Source organism: Maylandia zebra, linkage group LG9 (assembly GCF_041146795.1).
Source record: "Maylandia zebra isolate NMK-2024a linkage group LG9, Mzebra_GT3a, whole genome shotgun sequence".
Lineage (NCBI taxonomy): Eukaryota > Metazoa > Chordata > Actinopteri > Cichliformes > Cichlidae > Maylandia > Maylandia zebra.
This window is the reverse complement of record NC_135175.1, coordinates 25874749-25893919: the sequence shown is the minus strand read 5'-3', so window position 1 is coordinate 25893919 and position 19171 is coordinate 25874749. Positions and strand designations below refer to the sequence as shown.

Sequence of the window (19171 nt, the reverse complement as noted above, 5' to 3'; positions counted from 1 at the left end):
TCTGAAGTAAGAACGACAACATTATGGTGTCATTAAAGGAAACATTAGAATGCTACCAAAGACACTTTGCATATCATTAAGGTCTGTGCAGATGTGTGTTCAAAGTTTAATAGCAAAGTAATTGTGAAGGAAAAGCAGCCTAGACCAAAGTGGTGGCTGGCGAATCCCTGGAGAAACGTTTACTTACTTGACTAAGGATTATTACATACTGCTTAATTGAAATGAATGAATTAAACATGCAGTGTAGTCTATCTAAATGTGAGCACCATTAATGACGTTTACTCACTAACTGTGCTCTGGGGTTCAGAGTATATCTGGCTGTTTTTGATTACTTTTGATTTTACCTTTATATTTCACCTTTAAAAACTATTTACCTTGCATTGTTTGGTATCATTCTTTTAAGCACAATCTCCCATGTCTGAATTCAAAGTTATTTTTCCATTTAGACATTCTGTATTAAAACAGTTTATCTAAAATCACACAAAAAAAACATTAAATCTAAGTAGGAAAATATTTTTTTACTGTAAAAACCACAAAAATATAAATTGTACATTTTAAAAACTTCCACTCAGAAACAGCTTTTACATTGCAGTCTGTCTTTGGTAGCTGTTGGACTAGCAACTGTGACATTCAGTAAGGCCCAAAATAAATGACTACACTACACAATCACTACACAAGACAGCACAACACACTAACTATACACTCCAAACATGCTACATGTCACAAGTCTCTCACATCTCAAAACACACTATTGCTATTGCTCTCCATGATTGTTCAACATTGTGCATTTTTCCACTAATAGGAAAGAGGTGTCATGTTTTTGTTGGGGTTTTTGTGAGCACTTTCCGTACTAAACGGCAGCAGTTGGGTTCCATCTGCTGCAACCCAACTGGTTACCCGGGACTCTCCACCATTTGGTCTTAGAACTGCTTCTCGGATGAGACGTAAAACATCTTAAAGAAACTTAAACAAGTCCAGTCACCTTTCTTTCCAAGCTCCTTAGATTAACATGACCCAAGAAGCTTTAAATTTAGTACAAATTTGAGGAACTTCTGGGGGGGGCAGTTTAGACAAGAAGCATGATGAATGAAAAACTCATGAAATCAAAACCAGAAGGGTACATTAACAATCGACCAAATTATTAATGGAAAAAATAACCCCAAATTTTATCCCTAATCAATAATCAGTTTTTGTTCAAACCGTTGTTGCCATCAAATGCAGAACATTTTAAAATGAGCTTCTTGTCTTTTATCCTGTCTTCCTTCTCTCACCCCAACTGGTTGCAGCAGATGGACGCTCCCTCCTGAGCCTGGTTTGGTTGTTTTGGTTTTTCTCTTATGTATCTTTGTAGGGTCTACCTTACAATATAAAGCACCTTGAGGCTGTTGTTGTGATTTGGCGCAGTATAAATAAAACTGAACTGAGTTGAACTCCAATCATCCCTAAGGAAATTATCGGTAAATTAATAGTTTTTAATACATATGTTGTGTCAAGAACCGAAGTTCAACACACAAGCTGGACCCAGGAGCAGAACACACACACAGCGGTACGAGAGAAAAAATAAACTTTATTATAACTGAGAGTGTCCCGGGAGAGTAGAAGGGAGAAAACGCACGGAACCAGAGAAACCGAGGGACCGGGAGAAGAATCGCGCAGGAAACGCCGAGAGCGGGACCGTGGGAGGCTGAAACAGAAAAAGAAAAAAGGATTATTGGGGTGCGGGTAAACCGGCAGCATACGAGGGGAGGTAGTGTACGCGTCTTACGATGATAGCGGGGCCAAGGGAACCGGAGGGAGGGGTGAGGGTCCGTGGGGAGAAGCTCCAGAAAGGGCGAGGCGGCTGGGGTTGATCGTGATCCAAATTCTGGACAGGCAGGTGGACAGGCTGGTGACTCAAAACACGCCGAGCAGTGATCTGGGTATACAAGGCAGAGTTAGTACTAGTTCAGACGGATAGGATTGCCTAAGGACTTTCCCGTAGGTGTGCGTTACCGCTGAAGGACGATTACGGACTGGCGTGGAGCAGCAGGCTGGGCAGGATTAAATGGTCCACCTGGTGATCGCCTGGGATGGGATGCAGGTGTGGAGTCAGCGGCCACGCCCACGGGAGTGGGCATCCCATCAGCACCTCAGACGCCGGGCCGCGGACCATGACATGTTGGGGCCCAGGGCAAAACTTCACAGCCCTCCAGCTGGCACCAAATATTGTGTCCTGTACAACAACAGGTAAAACATTGCTTTACTTAAACACTTTTACTATAGTAAAATTTCATCTAGAAATAAAAAAAAAATACTGAGATTTTTTTTTTTTTTTTTTATCCTAAACATAATTTAGAAATTTATTTTTTGGTTATTTTATCTAACCTTCATGCCACTAAATGGATTAAAGACCATTTGTTAGATAAAGTTGACATTTTATTGCTGCGTTTTGAATTACAGGTTTCATATTTTATTACAATCTGCCGATTTCTGTGTGAGGATCTTGCCAAGCATGACTCCCATATGTTAAAGAAAAGTATGCCGCCTGTTCACCAGGAAAATAATAAACAAAAATAGATCCGAATTTCTACAAAGCATTAAATATTATGAAATGCAGATGGATTGTACTGGCAGCACATCAACACGTATTGGAGAAAATCCTTTTTCAGTCATTTATTTCTCTTCCAAGAGCAGTTTAGAATTCCTTTTTTCTTTTATTGCATTGATTATATTTTATATTTGAATTTTAATTAAACCTTTTAAATAAAATTTGCACCGTCAGTCCATATCTAACTGCCAATCTGTTTAGTATAATGGCAAATTCTGCTTTCTAATTACCCTTTGGGGCTGAACTTGACATTTTGCTTCATTGGATGCTCTTGCAACTGCCATGAGAAGGACAGGGCCACAGTAATGATTGTGTTCTAATAGGTCCAGGAGTGCATACGGGGTTTCTGTTTGTTCGTTTGTCTCCTTGTTTGTAACCCATTTCAGAAGAAAGGTTAACTACCATTCCATCCAATCAGAGATGTTTAAGTTGGCCAGACACACCAACAAAAAGAAAAGAAAGTATTGCTTCAATCCTAATTTCTCTCTCTTCTTTCTCTTTTACGTCTGTGGTGCGACATGATAAAAAGAAAGTACGCCCTCCTGCAATTTAAAAATGTGTCAGGATGTAATAAAAAAAAAATCCAGCCCTATTTAAGGAACCAGGGCTAACCAAGAGCTTTGAGAGCGTTCGCTCTCAGTCAGTTACTGGGGTAACAGATTCTGTGAACTTGCTCACTGACTGGTTTTCTTCAACAAACTCCTGGAGCAAATTGATTTGCAGAAGTTTACTTTTTTTGCAGACATTTAAATCCTAGTTAGACATTTGTTCTTTTTTAAAGTTAACAGGAGTGTTTTTAGAATGGAGACAATGATTACACCATGTATTATCTGATCAGACTCTATATCTTTGTAATTCTGTAACTTGTTGGATAGTAATGCAGCTGCCAGGCTTTCAGCCAGTTCCCTTGCACTGGAACCAGCAGTCACTATTTAAATTAAAGTTATCTGTAGAAATATTTAGACACATAACACATTGATCAATGAGCAATCATTTGTCGTGTTGTAATTGGTCTCACTGATGGAAAAATAGGCGTATGTCTATGGACTGTGGATGTCGGAGTACCCGGACAGGACTCACGCAAACACCGGAAGAACATGCTCCACAGAAAGGCTCCAGCCAAGTGGTGGATTGGACCTTCTTGCTGTGAGGCAACAGTGCTAATCACCACACCACCATGAAGACCTTGTATGTTTGTATGTCTGTTCACTAACTCCTAACTTATTCTAAAAACAGCCAGGAAATATCAGCATCTCTATGGGTTATGGAAGTCGTCATTGTAACATTATTATCTCATGCATGTATGATAACACAACAGTAATGTTAACAGTGCCTGTAATTGTTTTATTTGACTTATACTGTGCCATAAATATGTAGCGTGCAAAGAATAAGAAAAATAAACATCATTAATAATTTGTTATTTAGATGGCAAAAAAGTCTGTTTATAATCTCACTATATACAGTGATACATAATAAATGAACATACATGTCTGTGTTTGCATAAATGAGCAAAGTGAAAAGGCTCTGCAGGCCTGGCAAAAAACTGCCCGGAGGGTGGAAATGTTCAGAGCAGAGTTGTCTGCATAGTGCATATAAAAAAGCCACTTTAAAACACGCTTTCAAAAACCTGCATTCAAAACGTTGTGTGATTCAAACGTTAAATGATGTCAAACCAACTTTTTTAAGGTGCAGTGTCTGAAAGTCAGAGCCTGAATAACAACCTATTTTCCACCGAAAATCACCTGATTTATTATCAGTGGGTCTACCCACTGACTCTGAACCCGATCAACCCAAGAGTTATAGATTCCACAATGGATCAGCAAACTTGGTCTGCGATTTGCATCATTTACCAGCTCATCCCGTCCATATCAGTTTTGAATCCATTCATGGTGGCATATTTTGTCCTTATTCAAAATATCTCATCTTTTTAAATTTATAAAGACACAGCAAAAGCTTTCTGACCAGCATATGGACAGATCTAAAAATATTTGCCTTTACTGAAACAGTTACTGTTTGTGAACTCTTACTATGAGTAGTAGCTCAGAAGACATCTCTGCTATGTCTGTGAAAAAGCCATTATCTATCAGTGAGGGCTGGTATTAGTTCAAATTATAAATGGTGAAAAACCGAAGCAGAGTTTTTCTTTAAATCTCATGAAGGATTTTTATCCAGTAATGGCTGAAACAATCAAATCGTCTATAGGAATGAGTTTGATACAGCCCATCAGTACAATAAATGTTTACCGAAATTATGGAAAAATGCGACTTGAGGGCAGATCTGCCTCTGGAGTCTTTTGCTATCCGGGTAGCCAATATGACAGGTCCATTAGTAAATGATGTGTAATCTGTTTCTCCTTATTTTTATCTCCAGTTGTTTTTTCAAATGTAAAATGAGGATTCCAGCTTCTAATGAAAACTGAAGCTGGCTATATATTGAAAAAAGACCATATAAAATAATTGTTGAAATACTTGCCAGAAAATTCTAATTTCTTGAAAATGGAAAAAAACAGAATAGCAAAATATTAATTTGCATATATGAATTTACATTAATAAATATTTTACATCAGTATTTTATTTTGTGTATGATAATTTCAGAGAGGTCCCAGCTAATTAAAATGACTCTTTTCGTCTCCTGCTGTTTCACTGTTAAACTTTATGACCCACACTGACACACATTCATATTCCTCCCTCCACTGGCTTTACCGGTTGCTGTGGTGAATCCTGGTGTTAGAGTTCCATCGATAATGGTTTTCCTTTGCCTCTCGCGCACGTTCTTAACTCTAGGTGAACTTATTAACTTGGAGATGTCACGTTTAATCAACCCAGAATTGATTCCAGGAAGCATGTTCAACATCTCGGAGTTTAAAATCTCGGAGATGTTGAACATGCTTCCTGGAATAGTGTCCAGCTCATAAACTTTGGTAGATACAACCACAGATGAACAACAACAACACACACCACAATGATCTTAAGCTACTGCTACTCGCTGCCACACATGATGTAAGATATATTAAGCTTCATTATTTATATTTTAACATATTTTAGTACTTAAGTTTTTAAGATTTAGTTTAGTATTTTTAGTAGTTTTTTTATAGTATTATACCTGTTGTTTGGTAAAATGTGACAATACCATAACCTACGAATCTGTGTTTCATTCACATATCAAATAGTTGAACGACAATAAAGCTGAGTCTGAGTAGCTGCTACTTACTTTCTTAATTCACGGGTTAAATTAGTTATAAAGTCATAAGACTGTAATGTAAGACATGATTCTTTCACAAGTGAGTGTCTAACAGGAGTGAGGATGTGAATCCCTGCAGGATATGTTTTATTACTGTAGCTGTGTGTTACAATGTTGCCATGCAGCATCTATTTATTTATTTATTTCACTCTCCAATTTTGCATGCCCATAGGAAATATTCTCACTATGTAGAAAACAGATATTTGTTCATAAACTGGGTACAACAGAAAATATGTTTGTGGTTTTAAAACGAAGGTGATACCAAATAACACCTAGAACTAATGAGTTGACCAAGTATACAAGAAGCCCTGGCCTGCAAAAGCACCAAACAAAAAGTCTTATAACAAAAATGGCCACTCTGCTCTCCTAGCTAGAGAAACGTGGTTTTATGAGTCAACATTATATACAATTTTCTATATGGCAACCTTGGTATTCCACATTCTGCAGTGAAAGGTTCAAAGGAATATTCAGTGAACAATAAACTGGCTGCCAGTTCAGGGTTATCTATGGTTATCTTGGACTATTATGGTAAATGGCCTGCATTTGTATAGCGCTTTACTCAGTCCCTAAGGACCCCAAAGCACTTTACACTACATTCAGTCATTCACCCATTCACACACACATTCACAATATTATAGGTTGGGGTAGGCGATTCAACATAACAACAAAACAAATGTAAATAAAACCTGAAAAATGCAAGAAAAATTAAATTACTTGTAATCTAAACCTGAATGTAGAATTGGGTTTTTGTTGTCAGCCTGGCTGCCAGCGGCTGGAATTACTGCTCTCCCTTTGAGACATTCTGCCTCAGGCGAATTAACTCTGCAGGACAATGTTAAGGAATACAAGAAACACAGGTGTCCACCACTGTAGGCCCCCTTCTTCATATACAAATTGCGATAAAGCGGCCACAGTAAGAAGCACCTGTTGCTAAGACCAGTTTCCTGCCTTGCAGAGAGCTGACATAAAACTTCAGTCTTCTGTAATGGAAGTAAAATTACAAACACAAAGACCTGAATACACCTAGGGCTTATTGGGACACCCGCTTTCGAGCAGACGTTGTGCCGGTGGCACTTTCTCTCCTAATCAATTATCTGAACCCCCAGGTGGCTAACAACTGGGGTAAAAATGTCCTCAGGCTCGTCTGAGTGAGTTTCCTAATTTACAAGAGAGAATTTAACACTAAGGGTAATTTATCGTGTACAGTAAAAGGAAGGGGAAAAAAAAGAGGGCAGCAAGTAAAGGACAATAAAGCTGGCAATTTATCAAAGGTGGACCTGACTGCTCTGCCAGACCTCCTATTAATGTTAGCCCGAAGCTCAGTCCTGACAAGGATTTTGTTGGATATCAAGCCTTAAAATTGTTTAGTTTTTGCAACCCTGCAGAGGGTTATAATTACTATGGCACCATCACCATGGGAGGCAAATGGGATGTAGCTGAAGGTTAAATGTTTTTCCACATGGCTGTGCATCAGCTAACAACAAGAGATCATGACTGAAAATAACCCACATATGTAAATGATTAAAGATCAAGTTATTCACTGTCAACATACACAAATCCTAATAACGTCTTGTATGGTTGAGGGAACAGCTTCCCACCAAACTGAACAAAAGACTTTCGGGTTCTTTCAAATGGAAATATCAGTGTCTCTCTCTCGGGATTATTTCTTTCTCTGCACCCCTATTATACAATATCTATCTATCTAATTCCTAGTAGGTGGATTTAGGCAGCCCCATCCACTATAAGGACACTCACGTAATGATAAGTAAACATAATCTAAAACACCAAGATCAGCAAAGCCCTAATATACACAGTCTGGATGAAATAAAACCTGACAAATTGTTGTTCCAAGTTTTTGTGTTCATTAAAATATTCCATATCAGTGACTTTACCACCACTGGTACTGATACAAACTCACCCACTGAAAAATCAAAGCTTTTGCTTACTGACAGATTAAAACTTGCATGGCTAAAGCTCTGAATGCGACCAGCACACATGTTAGACATTGCAGAAATGCCCAGAATGTTTTCCTTTCATTGAAATGATCAAAACAAGCATTCAGGTAGTAACTTGTGCTGTGGGGGTGTATGTTAGAGTAAAGGTGGTGGAGGTGGAAACTGGTGTGGCAATGATTTCACAAAGCAGTAAGGTCCAGCAACTTAATTAAGTATAGACTTCAGCAAAGCCAGGAACCTTGAAAGGTACTTTTTTTATTATATGAGTGTGATGATTTCAAAGCTTTATTAAGCAAGGGCTCTATTGTATCAGCTGTTATGGTTCTTATTTTTATTATTATGTAAGTAAGTAAGTGCTTATAAATATAAAAATGTATCATGGGTATCCCAGTTGGAAATCCTAATGCCTTAGTGAGGCCAAAAATGCAGAAGACTGGAGGTAAACTAAAAAACAAGCAATTTATTCAGGCTAACAACAAATGACAAAATTAAAAAAGAGTCCAAAAATGTAAAATTAACTAAAATCCAAAAAAACATGAGCAGTCACAGCAGAAAACTGTGAACCAGACACTTTAGAGGACAGTTTATACACAGAGGACCGAGGAAGTAAGAGTAAAGGAAACTACCTATCAGAATAAAACAGGAAGTACCCCAAAGATACTAAAGATGAAGACACATTAAAGATTAAGAGCCACATTAAACAAGAAAATAAAGAGTTAAGGAAATGAATACAGACAGAGGGAGAACGAAGCCAGGAAAAAAAATCAAGACATGAATCAAAAAAATTACAAAACCAAAGCAAAAACACTAAAGCAACTCAAAAGTCTGAAACAAAAACCAGACATCATGACAACATTTTACACTTTTGTTTATCTTTATTATTATTATTAATTTATTTTGTTGTGCAGGTAGAAAACATTGTGTGTGGAGGAATAGTGGGATCACTAGTACTGCCAACTTGTTCTTTTACATTACTGGGAATATTGCGTAGCAGTGCAGTTACTATCATGAAATATCTCCAGTAGATTACTTACATTAAGAATATTTTTCATTATATTGCAAGTTTTCTGGAACAGTATGCAAATTAAGTGTCATATAATATAACAATAAACCCTAAATTCAGCTATTCAGATTTAAAATTGTTGCCAAAGAAAATACAAAAGCCAAAAAGAGACCAAATCCATTTTTTGCCTTCTATAAAGGCTCTGAATGAGTCTCTGAATGATATATGAAAAACCTTGTTCTATAAAAGCCTTCAGGACACAAAGTGATAAAGTTTTCTTATGTAAGTGTTACAAAAGAGGAGATTTGTGGACCAAACTATGAGTAAAAACTCAATTTGAGAAAACAGCCTTAAGAGTTCTAGCACGATAGAAGAAGACAAAAAGGACAAGACAAGAACATTTTCTCTGTACTACATGAGATGCACAATTCCCCATTCACTCGGAAGTTATATTTAACCATGGTGCTGCACAAGTCAACCAGTGACAAAAAATGTCATGTGTTAAATTAAACACCCTTTTCAGGTTGTGTTAGAGACACTTGCTGAAAACGTTCACTTTGCAGCGGGTGCACCTTCACCTTTCAGCCTGCAGGATACTGCTCCAGCATGTTGCTTGATAAGGAAGCATCTACATTTGGAGGCTGGAGGTGTTTTGGTGGCATAAATCAAATGAAGACAAGTTCAGTACTTTGCACCCCATGTACTGCCACAGTTTTAAGACTTTGTTTTTTTTTGTTTGTTTGTTGTTGTTTTTCATTGCTTACTGTTTGGCTTGGTTTAGGCAACCAAAAGCTTGTAGAGACACTTATACAAAGTTAACTTCTTTATTCTTCTGCCATTTGCAGCACATATCTCTGTTTTCTTCACCACTGTTAAGAGTTCTGTGTCAGAGACATTGCTAGCCTCGAATTTCTGGCTGCAGTGTCATGTCATCCATTTAAGTCACTAAAGGGCTTCTATTGAAGTCCACTGGACCATTCTTTATGTTTAAATATGATGCTAAAGGGGTACATAGTGTTTTCAAGCATGATTCCCCACCAAATGTGAAGAGTTCAGAGTGAGAGCGAGTTTGTTATACTGTGTAATTTGACTGAGAATAGTCTCCTGTTTGAGGAGCTCTTAATGAATGAGCAGCTGAAGGGATGGTTTTGCTGAGAGAGCTAATCCTTCACTACAGAGTAAGATACAGAAACACATGAACATGAGCTCAGCAAGGCAATGTGAAAGCTTCAGTAACATGAGAAGGAGCATCTGTGGTGAAGGAGTTGCGAATGTTAGAAAAATAGCAATAATTTGGTAATAGTAGAGAAAGCATGTAGAGGCTGTCTATTTATTTATATTTGGATAAAATGTTGACATATGAAGCATTATTAACGTGATGCAATAGTTTGAGGTAATACTAATTTTCTTTTCCTTTATAAAGTCCATGCTGATAAGTTTTAACTGACCAGGGACACAGGTCAAGATTTTTTTGCATGGCGCTTAAAAGCCCCAAGAAGAACTAGGTCATTCATAATCAGCTGAGCTGGTGATGTTAAGCCAGTGTGTTTAGTTAATCAAACACAGGATAATTAGTTGAGCCAAGAAGGATTCATTAATATAAGACTATAAGCTAAGGTCACAGAGATGTGCACATTTAAACATAGGATGTAGAAGGTCATTCTAAAACGTTTACTGTGACAATGATGATTTAGTTCTTTTAACAGATGGAGGGTGGATGGATGGATTAATAGATAGCTGGGTGGACTTTATTGGATACACCTGCTTACATGCTCGTTAATCCAAATATCTAATCAGCCAGTAACACGGCACAAGTTCAATAAATTTAGACATATAAACATGCTTAATATGACCTGCTGAAGTTTAAAATTAGCATCAAAATGGGGAAAAGGTGACTTTAGTGTCTTTGAACATACTGTAGGAAGGTTGTTGGCTGGTCAGGTGAATTTCAGAAACTGCTGATCTAGGATTTAGAACTGGAATCTCTAGGATTTACAGAGAATGGCCTGGGAAGGAGAAAATGTCCTGTGAGTGTCAGTTCTCTTGGATGAAAATGCCTTGTTAATGCCAGAGGTCAGATGAGAGTGGTCAGACTGCTCTGAGCTCATAGGAAGACAACCGTTGCTCAAACGAACACTCAAGGTATGCAGATCAAGGTATGTAGAAGAGCGTTTTTGAACACACTACACTTCAAACCTTGACGCGGTTGGGCTAACAGCACGAGAAGAACACATCAGGTGCTGTTTTTGTCACCTACACCTACAACAAGATACTGAGGCTACAAATCACTTGGGCTCAGCAAAACTGGACAAAAAAGAAGATTGAACAACAATTCCTGGTCTGATGAGCTTCGATTTCTGCAGCAACATTCAGATGGTAGGGTAATAAAAAGCATGAAAGCATGGATCCACTGGTCATGCTGGTGGTTTTGGTGTAATTGGGTGGGAAATATTTTCTTGGCCCATTTTTGGCACCAAATGAGCATTGTTTAAATACCACAGCCTACCTATAGTATTGGCGCTAACCATGTCCATCCTTTTATGAATACACTGTACCCATCTTCTGACAGCTAATCCCAGTAGGACAATAGACCATGTGACAAAGCTTAAATCAACTGAAATTTGAACATGAAGTGGGTCCACTGTATTCAAATACCCTCCACAGTAACCAACCCTCAATCCAATAGAGCATCTGTGGGGTGTGGTGGAATAAGAGAGTCTCATGATGCATGTGCAGCCAACAAATCTGCAGTAATGTTTTGATGCTATCATGTCAAATTCTGTGAAAAGTCTCTTTCTAGCATAATTTTATCATAATTCTGTAGGCAAAAGGAGTAAGGTATAGCTGATGCGTATATACAGGTATCAAAATTCATGATTTGCAACTCAACTGTGACTTGAAGAACATCAAATAGGAGGTTGCAGCTGAAGAGGTAATAGAGGACTAGATGGAATTTATGAAGATGATTTGTGCTAAAGGTAATATCATCAAAAACACCAAAGAAGAGGTGGGAAAAAATTAATCTTCCAAGAAATGCATTTATTTTTAATGTGTTTTTCTACAACACAGCAATCACAGTTAAACCGTTTTAACTGTGATTGCTGTGTAAAAAGAGACGGAAAACAGAAAAAGAAGAAAACTGTGTTAGATCACTCATCAACTCAACCAGAAAAAAGAAAAGAAAATGAAAGAAAAAACAGAAATTTAAAAAAGGAAATATTAGAATCTGAGTAAAAAGAAACTGAGTGAAAAATGAGTGTCCTTTTAAGTTAACTCTGTAACTGTCTCAACCTTTGTTTGCACGCTGTGTAATGGTCTTACCATTTATATAGGCGTAGCATTTATTTCTTAACATGTGATGCTTCTTTATACTTGTTATCAAAATTAAAAATGGAAAATAGAAAAATGGGTGTGTGTTATTTGTATAATAACTATATAATAATTTTGGATAATAAGTGACACACTTAATGTTAGTTGAACCATTGAAGCAAATATGAAGAGGACAAGGAAATAAATATACAATAACTGCAGAAGGCTCAGCTATGCCAGATATCCTAGTCCCCACTGAAGAGCTGAGTATTCACCAAAATATAATCAGGTGGAACTCTTTCTCTGAGCCACTGGTGGAAAGCAGCACTGACTTCATTTCAGGTAAAGCGAGTTTGCTGAACATTCCTGCTGTTCGTGTCATCACAGACCTTCTGGTGTCATTTCTTTAGTTTATTCAGGATTGTTTTGGGGCACTGACAGATTGCTAAATAGAATTGCACACGTAAAAAATGGCAGACTGGCTGTGAGCACACAAACCCGCTGTATGGAGCGCATCCTAAAATTACATATCACCTTATCACAACAACCATGTCGAATGCAGAGTCCTAATGTTTGTTATATTGCATGCAAAAATTCCATGGCTTTGTGAATACTAATGTGCTTGGATGCCGGGGTGTTGTTACACCATGGAAATAACAGACAGCATCGCTGGCAAGGACTTTTCCTATCTGTCGGTTTTACCCATAAAAAAAAAGTGAAGTAGTAATTGTGCAAAATTGGGTAACTTAATCACATCTATGATGGGTCATTTACAAGTTACAGTTAGAAAATGGCGCTTTTCTTTTCATCATCTGAGAATAAATGCATTAAAAGTAAACCCGTCTACAAAAACAGCTTTAGAGAAATTGAAAATTTTTGACACCAAAATTGTTCTGAGTCACCCATGAGAAATTCCATCTGCCCTCCAAAGAAAAATGCCACTTTCTCGGCAATAACCCTGACACGCACCACTGTTAAAATGGGAGGCCTTTAGGTCCAGCCATTGTCCTGCAAATACACTGAGATGACAGATAATGTGTTTCAGTCAATGCACTTTGACACTGACACAAAATGAAAAGGTACCGTCCTTGCCTCCAGGCGAGCAACAACAAGACGGACTGAAACTAGAAGCTTTCTAAGCACATTGTAGTTATTGTGCTAGTGTGTAGTCACATATCCAAAGGAAACCTAACACTATATCTAACGATATATGCACAAAGATACTATTTCTGTTCTGTGAGCGATTTTCCTCAAATTTGTCAGTACAGAACTGTAAAGTTTCAGTTTTGACTTAATAGCAGCTCAAGAAATGGAAAGCAGATCAGTTCACAATGGTTATGTTTCATTTCATGTTAAATGGTTGAATTATCATTACTATATTCTCCCAAAGGACACTAACTTTGATTTATCCCTTGACTTGTCATTTGGCATGAAATGTCTCGATAACATCTGGTTGCAGATTTTTATGGTGTCATGATGCAAAGATCATCAACTTCAATATCCTCTGTGATTCCTGTAACATTCCCTGTAGCATCACCATCCAGCTGACATTTATAGTATCTTGGATGAACTTCATGAAGTCTTTTATACACATTTGTGCTCCTTTCAGCCCGACTGATACTCACTTTAGCTGATTTGAAGATATATTTTTATCTAATGCCATTAGATAAAAAGCTCATATATTTCACTTTTTTACAGTCCAATACTCTGGTTTATAATCAAAGCCAAGAAAAATTATTTTCTCATCAACCTCAGTTGAATTTTAGTCTTTTTCATAAAACTAGCATGCTAAACTAAATTGTGATGGTAAACACGGTTAATTGTATGCTAAATGGTATGCTAAGGCAAAGATTTAGTTTAGTAAACTAAAATTGTTTTGTAGCAGTTTTTATAAAACCCAACTGCTTTGTTTTTGGTTATTTTCACACTGATATGAGTCAGCTGAGTTTGTAAATATAACGCTTTTCCCCCCAGTTTGGTTTCTTATCACACAGAGCACCAACATGCAACACTACAAATCATGTGAGAACATTTAGTCCACTTATTTACCAGACACACATGTACCAGATGTGTCTGGAGTGGAAGCAACAAAAGTAAATACAGGGAGAAAGTGCTGTGGTCTTTGTGTAGCAGCTAACAATTTACTCCTAACATTCGTCTTTATCTGGGGAATATTTTAAAGTTTGTGTACTCTGAAAGGTTATGGCAGAATGGCAAAAGGCATATCTGGTTACAGGAAGGCATTCAGCTAAGCATTGCAGCACACTCCTAGTAGCTGGGATGAATTGCTGTCGGATCACGTTCTCACCATAAATGAACCTCTCTGGAGTTGACTTGGAACCAGACCCATACCACCTCCTCCAAAGGATCTATCTGCTTCCTTTAATGGTCCGCACCCCGGTGTGGTTACCATGTTCACATCTGCACACACAAAATGCACCAAGAAAGAAACCGAGGAAAGTTTAATTTAAACAGACAAAACAGTGAAAATGTAGTCTAACAGAAGTTATTAATTAACTTATTTTTCTCTCTCTCATTTTTCTTCATTACTAGAAAGCAGGAATTTAAGAGCTTTTTGCTTTAGTGGAAATAGTGTTCAGATTTGCAACCTAAAGAACAGACAGTATGTGGCATTGCTTTACAATAACTGAAAATTTAACCTCTTATCAAATCCCATTTGACAGCTTTTCTTTGAAGTAGTATTTCCTTTTTCAAATCTCCTTGGTTTACAACACACACCAGTTTTTGACTTAATTGCAAAGACCCAATGGAAAACAACACATTTTCTGACTCATTTTTATGTGCAAGCCAGTATTTCTGCTGAACCAAATAGGATGAAAAGAATGTGTCTGGTACATTGGCTCACTAATGAATCTTTAATGGGTATTATATTTGCTGCAAATAACTGTACTCACACACTATTTGGGTTCCACACACTCAACCTGAACAAAAGAAAGGCTGTTTCACACACATCACCAGGTCTCTCTCTTCCAATGCACAGTGATTCATCACACTGAGTATTATGATACTCGCTCATTTGCATATTTGATGCTAATGTGGTGTTTGTTTACAGTAATGAGTACTTGTAATTGGATTTTAATTAATTACACAAGGAACGGGCTATTGGTAGAAAAGGTTTTTTTTCTTAAATTTTTATGTCAGTGATGGCATCAATCGCAATCTCGGTGTGTTTCTTCGGCTCAGAGATGTTTATCATTTCCAGAGAGGCCTTGAACTAATCCGATATCAGTGAATGCGGTAAATGTTTTAGTAGCTGTTGAGGGTTGTCTGTGACTCAGTTCAATCAAATTGTTCAGCTCACGCGTTAAGTATGCCCCGCTTTGCGTTGAAACTCATGCGTCATTTGTAGATACAATAAACCTTTCTGTGCTGCTCAGTCGATGTAGCCAATCAGCTTCCAGCTGGTGTCAGATGAATGCCTCCACATGTGACCACCGGAGTTTCCACAGCATGGCAACAAAACCAGCAGAGATGTGTTGTTTTAAGAAAATAAAATCATTTTCTACTTTCTTTGGTCACCAAAGAAACTAAATTGTGTCATATTCAAATGAAAAAGTTTGAATATGACACAGTTTTTACTCATCTGGTATCAATTATGTGATCGAAATCATAACTGCAAAAAACAGAACAGTGAAGCAACATGTTACACTTTGGAAAACGTGCATATGTGCAGCCGGTATTCATTTTCTCTACATTTTCTACCTGAATTTTAGTGTGAAATTTTCTGCACAGACATAAAAACAGCACGAGTCTTATTTACTTTGGAGGAAAAAAAAGTGATGAAAAATATCTGCTAAAGTAAGAAAATAACAGGAGAGCTCCTGATGTCCCATTTGAGAGACATCAGGTAGAGTAGGGAATAATGGTAAAAAGAAAAATGGAAAAATTATGACCTAATATTGGCATAAAAATCCAGGTCCAGGCACTCCCGGTAGGGTTGGACAAGTAATAAAAGGCCTTTATTTTAGTGGGCCAGAGACATTAATTTCCAAATATACATTGACTGCCTGGACCTGGATTTTTATGAAAGTTTTCTTGGACATATTTTTTACATTTATCTTTTTATATCTCCAAAAATGTCAGAATATTAGTCTTAAGAAAAAGTGTTGGTGCATATCATTGCTTTAGCTATTTTTATATCTTCATGTATATTTTCCTTTCATTTTCTACCAGGTCATCCTGGAGCACTTTGGCTTGATGGTGATATTTGATTCCCTGGGTGCTTTATTTTACAGTTATGCAAGAACTGAACTGTATATAACTGAGGTGCTTTTATGCTACAGCTCAAAAGTTTGGGGTCACTATGAAAATGAGTTTGAAAAGAAGTATTTGTGCTAAATTAATACAAGATTACATTGATTACAAATATGGTACAAGGCAATTAATGATTGTTCATTAATCATAAATCACTAATGGTTTTTAATGGAAATAGCCGCGTGCAAATGATTTTCAGCAGCTACTATTGTGTTCCCGTGGTACACTGTTACCTAAAGTAAGTTTATCATGTTAAAAGGCTAATTGATGATTAGAAAAAACCTTTTCCAATTATGTTAGCAGAGCTGAAAACTGTTGTGCTGATAAAAAAAGAAATACATTTGGTTAATTGAGTGTCTGGAGCACCAGCCTTTGTGGATTTGATTAGTCTCAACAAGGCAAAGAAGAAAGAAAAAAGTTCTGAAAACTTCTTTTGAAACGTGTCGTTAGTTTGCCGCGAGCGTTCTTGAGACTGGCCAATAATGGGGAAAAAATTATGTCTTGAACAGTCGAGCCTGAGGTATTTGCATTTAGAAGACAATGATTTGGGAGAACAAAAGGAAATGCATTGAACAAATGAAAAGATGCTATCTGTGCCACCTGTCAAGAAAATTGGGGGTGATTTGGTGATCACAATTTTACAGAATAAAACGAGACTGTGAAGAAAGAAAACGTTATAGCTCTATATCTATGTTGTCCTTCATCAGCTTCTCTTAGTGAAAACGTTGAATTCATTTTAAATTTTGGTTTTAGCTTTAAAGTCTTCTTTTTTTTTTTAATTGTCTTTATTTTTCTCTTCACAAACAAACAAGTTTCAAAACAATTTAAGATATAGAATGCAATACAATAGAATACAATAGCACAGAATAGCACTTTATTGTCATTGTACATGTACAGTGGGGCAAAAAAGTATTTAGTCAGCCACCGATTGTGCAAGTTCCCCCACCTAAAATGATGACAGAGGTCAGTAATTTGCACCAGAGGTACACTTCAACTGTGAGAGACAGAATGTGAAAAAAAAATCCATGAATCCACATGGTAGGATTTGTAAAGAATTTATTCGTAAATCAGGGTGGAAAATAAGTATTTGGTCAATAACAAAAATACAACTCAATACTTTGTAACATAACCTTTGTTGGCAATAACAGAGGTCAAACGTTTACTATAGGTCTTTACCAGGTTTGCACACACAGTAGCTGGTATTTTGGCCCATTCCTCCATGCAGATCTTCTCGAGAGCAGTGATGTTTTGGGGCTGTCGCCGAGCAACACGGACTTTCAACTCCCGCCACAGATTTTCTATGGGGTTGAGGTCTGGAGACTGGCTAGGCCACTCCAGGACTTTCAAATACTTCTTACGGAGCCACTCCTTTGTTGCCCGGGCGGTGTGTTTTGGATCATTGTCATGTTGGAAGACCCAGCCTCGTTTCATCTTCAAAGTTCTCACTGATGGAAGGAGGTTTTGGCTCAAAATCTCACGATACATGGCCCCATTCATTCTGTCCTTAACACGGATCAGTCGTCCTGTCCCCTTGGCAGAAAAACAGCCCCATAGCATGATGTTTCCACCCCCATGCTTCACAGTAGGTATGGTGTTCTTGGGATGCAACTCAGTATTCTTCTTCCTCCAAACACAACGAGTTGAGTTTATACCAAAAAGTTCTACTTTGGTTTCATCTGACCACATGACATTCTCCCAATCCTCTGCTGTATCATCCATGTGCTCTCTGGCAAACTTCAGACGGGCCTGGACATGCACTGGCTTCAGCAGCGGAACACGTCTGGCACTGCGGGATTTGATTCCCTGCCGTTGTAGTGTGTTACTGATGGTGACCTTTGTTACTTTGGTCCCAGCTCTCTGCAGGTCATTCACCAGGTCCCCCCGTGTGGTTCTGGGATCTTTGCTCACCGTTCTCATGATCATTTTGACCCCACGGGATGAGATCTTGCGTGGAGCCCCAGATCGAGGGAGATTATCAGTGGTCTTGTATGTCTTCCATTTTCTGATGATTGCTCCCACAGTTGATTTTTTCACACCAAGCTGCTTGCCTATTGTAGATTCACTCTTCCCAGTCTGGTGCAGGTCTACAATACTTTTCCTGGTGTCCTTCGAAAGCTCTTTGGTCTTGGCCATGGCGGAGTTTGGAGTCTGACTGTTTGAGGCTGTGGACAGGTGTCTTTTATACAGATGATGAGTTCAAACGGGTGCCATTCATACAGGTAACGAGTGGGGGACAGAAAAGCTTCTTACAGAAGACGTTACAGGTCTGTGAGAGCCAGAGATTTTCCTTGTTTGAGGTGACCAAATACTTATTTTCCACCCTGATTTACGAATAAATTCTTTACAAATCCTACCATGTGAATTCATGGATTTTTTTTTTCACATTCTGTCTCTCACAGTTGAAGTGTACCTCTGGTGCAAATTACTGACCTCTGTCATCATTTTAAGTGGGGGAACTTGCACAATCGGTGGCTGACTAAATACTTTTTTGCCCCACTGTACAATGAAATTGTTGTTTTTTTGTTTTATTGTTTTTTTAGAATAGAAGTGAGAAAAATGTTGATGGTGTGTTAGATACAGCAGATTACCCCCTTAAATACCAAACAAAATAATAATTTCTAAGCGTACTAAAGCTGCAACACAATTCTTTTATCTAATAGTTCACAGAATAAGATTTCACATAAAAATTTGGATGTGCTTTTAAAATAACAGACACCATTATATCTGGATCACCCAGAATAATATAATATCTCAAAGCAGCTGCACCTAGACCAGAATGACCGCTACATACACTACATGAAT

General features: G+C 37.8%; 1 long non-coding RNA gene across 1 annotated transcript; it reads right to left on the bottom strand.

Moving 5' to 3' along the window:
- Nucleotides 1-1496: 1496 nt before the first annotated feature.
- On the bottom strand, nucleotides 1497-14540 carry LOC106676781 (uncharacterized). The gene is made up of 4 exons (XR_001342445.3): nucleotides 14403-14540; nucleotides 1993-2212; nucleotides 1766-1915; nucleotides 1497-1684 (listed from the first exon to the last, which is right to left on the bottom strand). It is a non-coding gene; the product is annotated as an uncharacterized LOC106676781 (long non-coding RNA).
- Between the last annotated feature and the right edge of the window lie 4631 nt (nucleotides 14541-19171).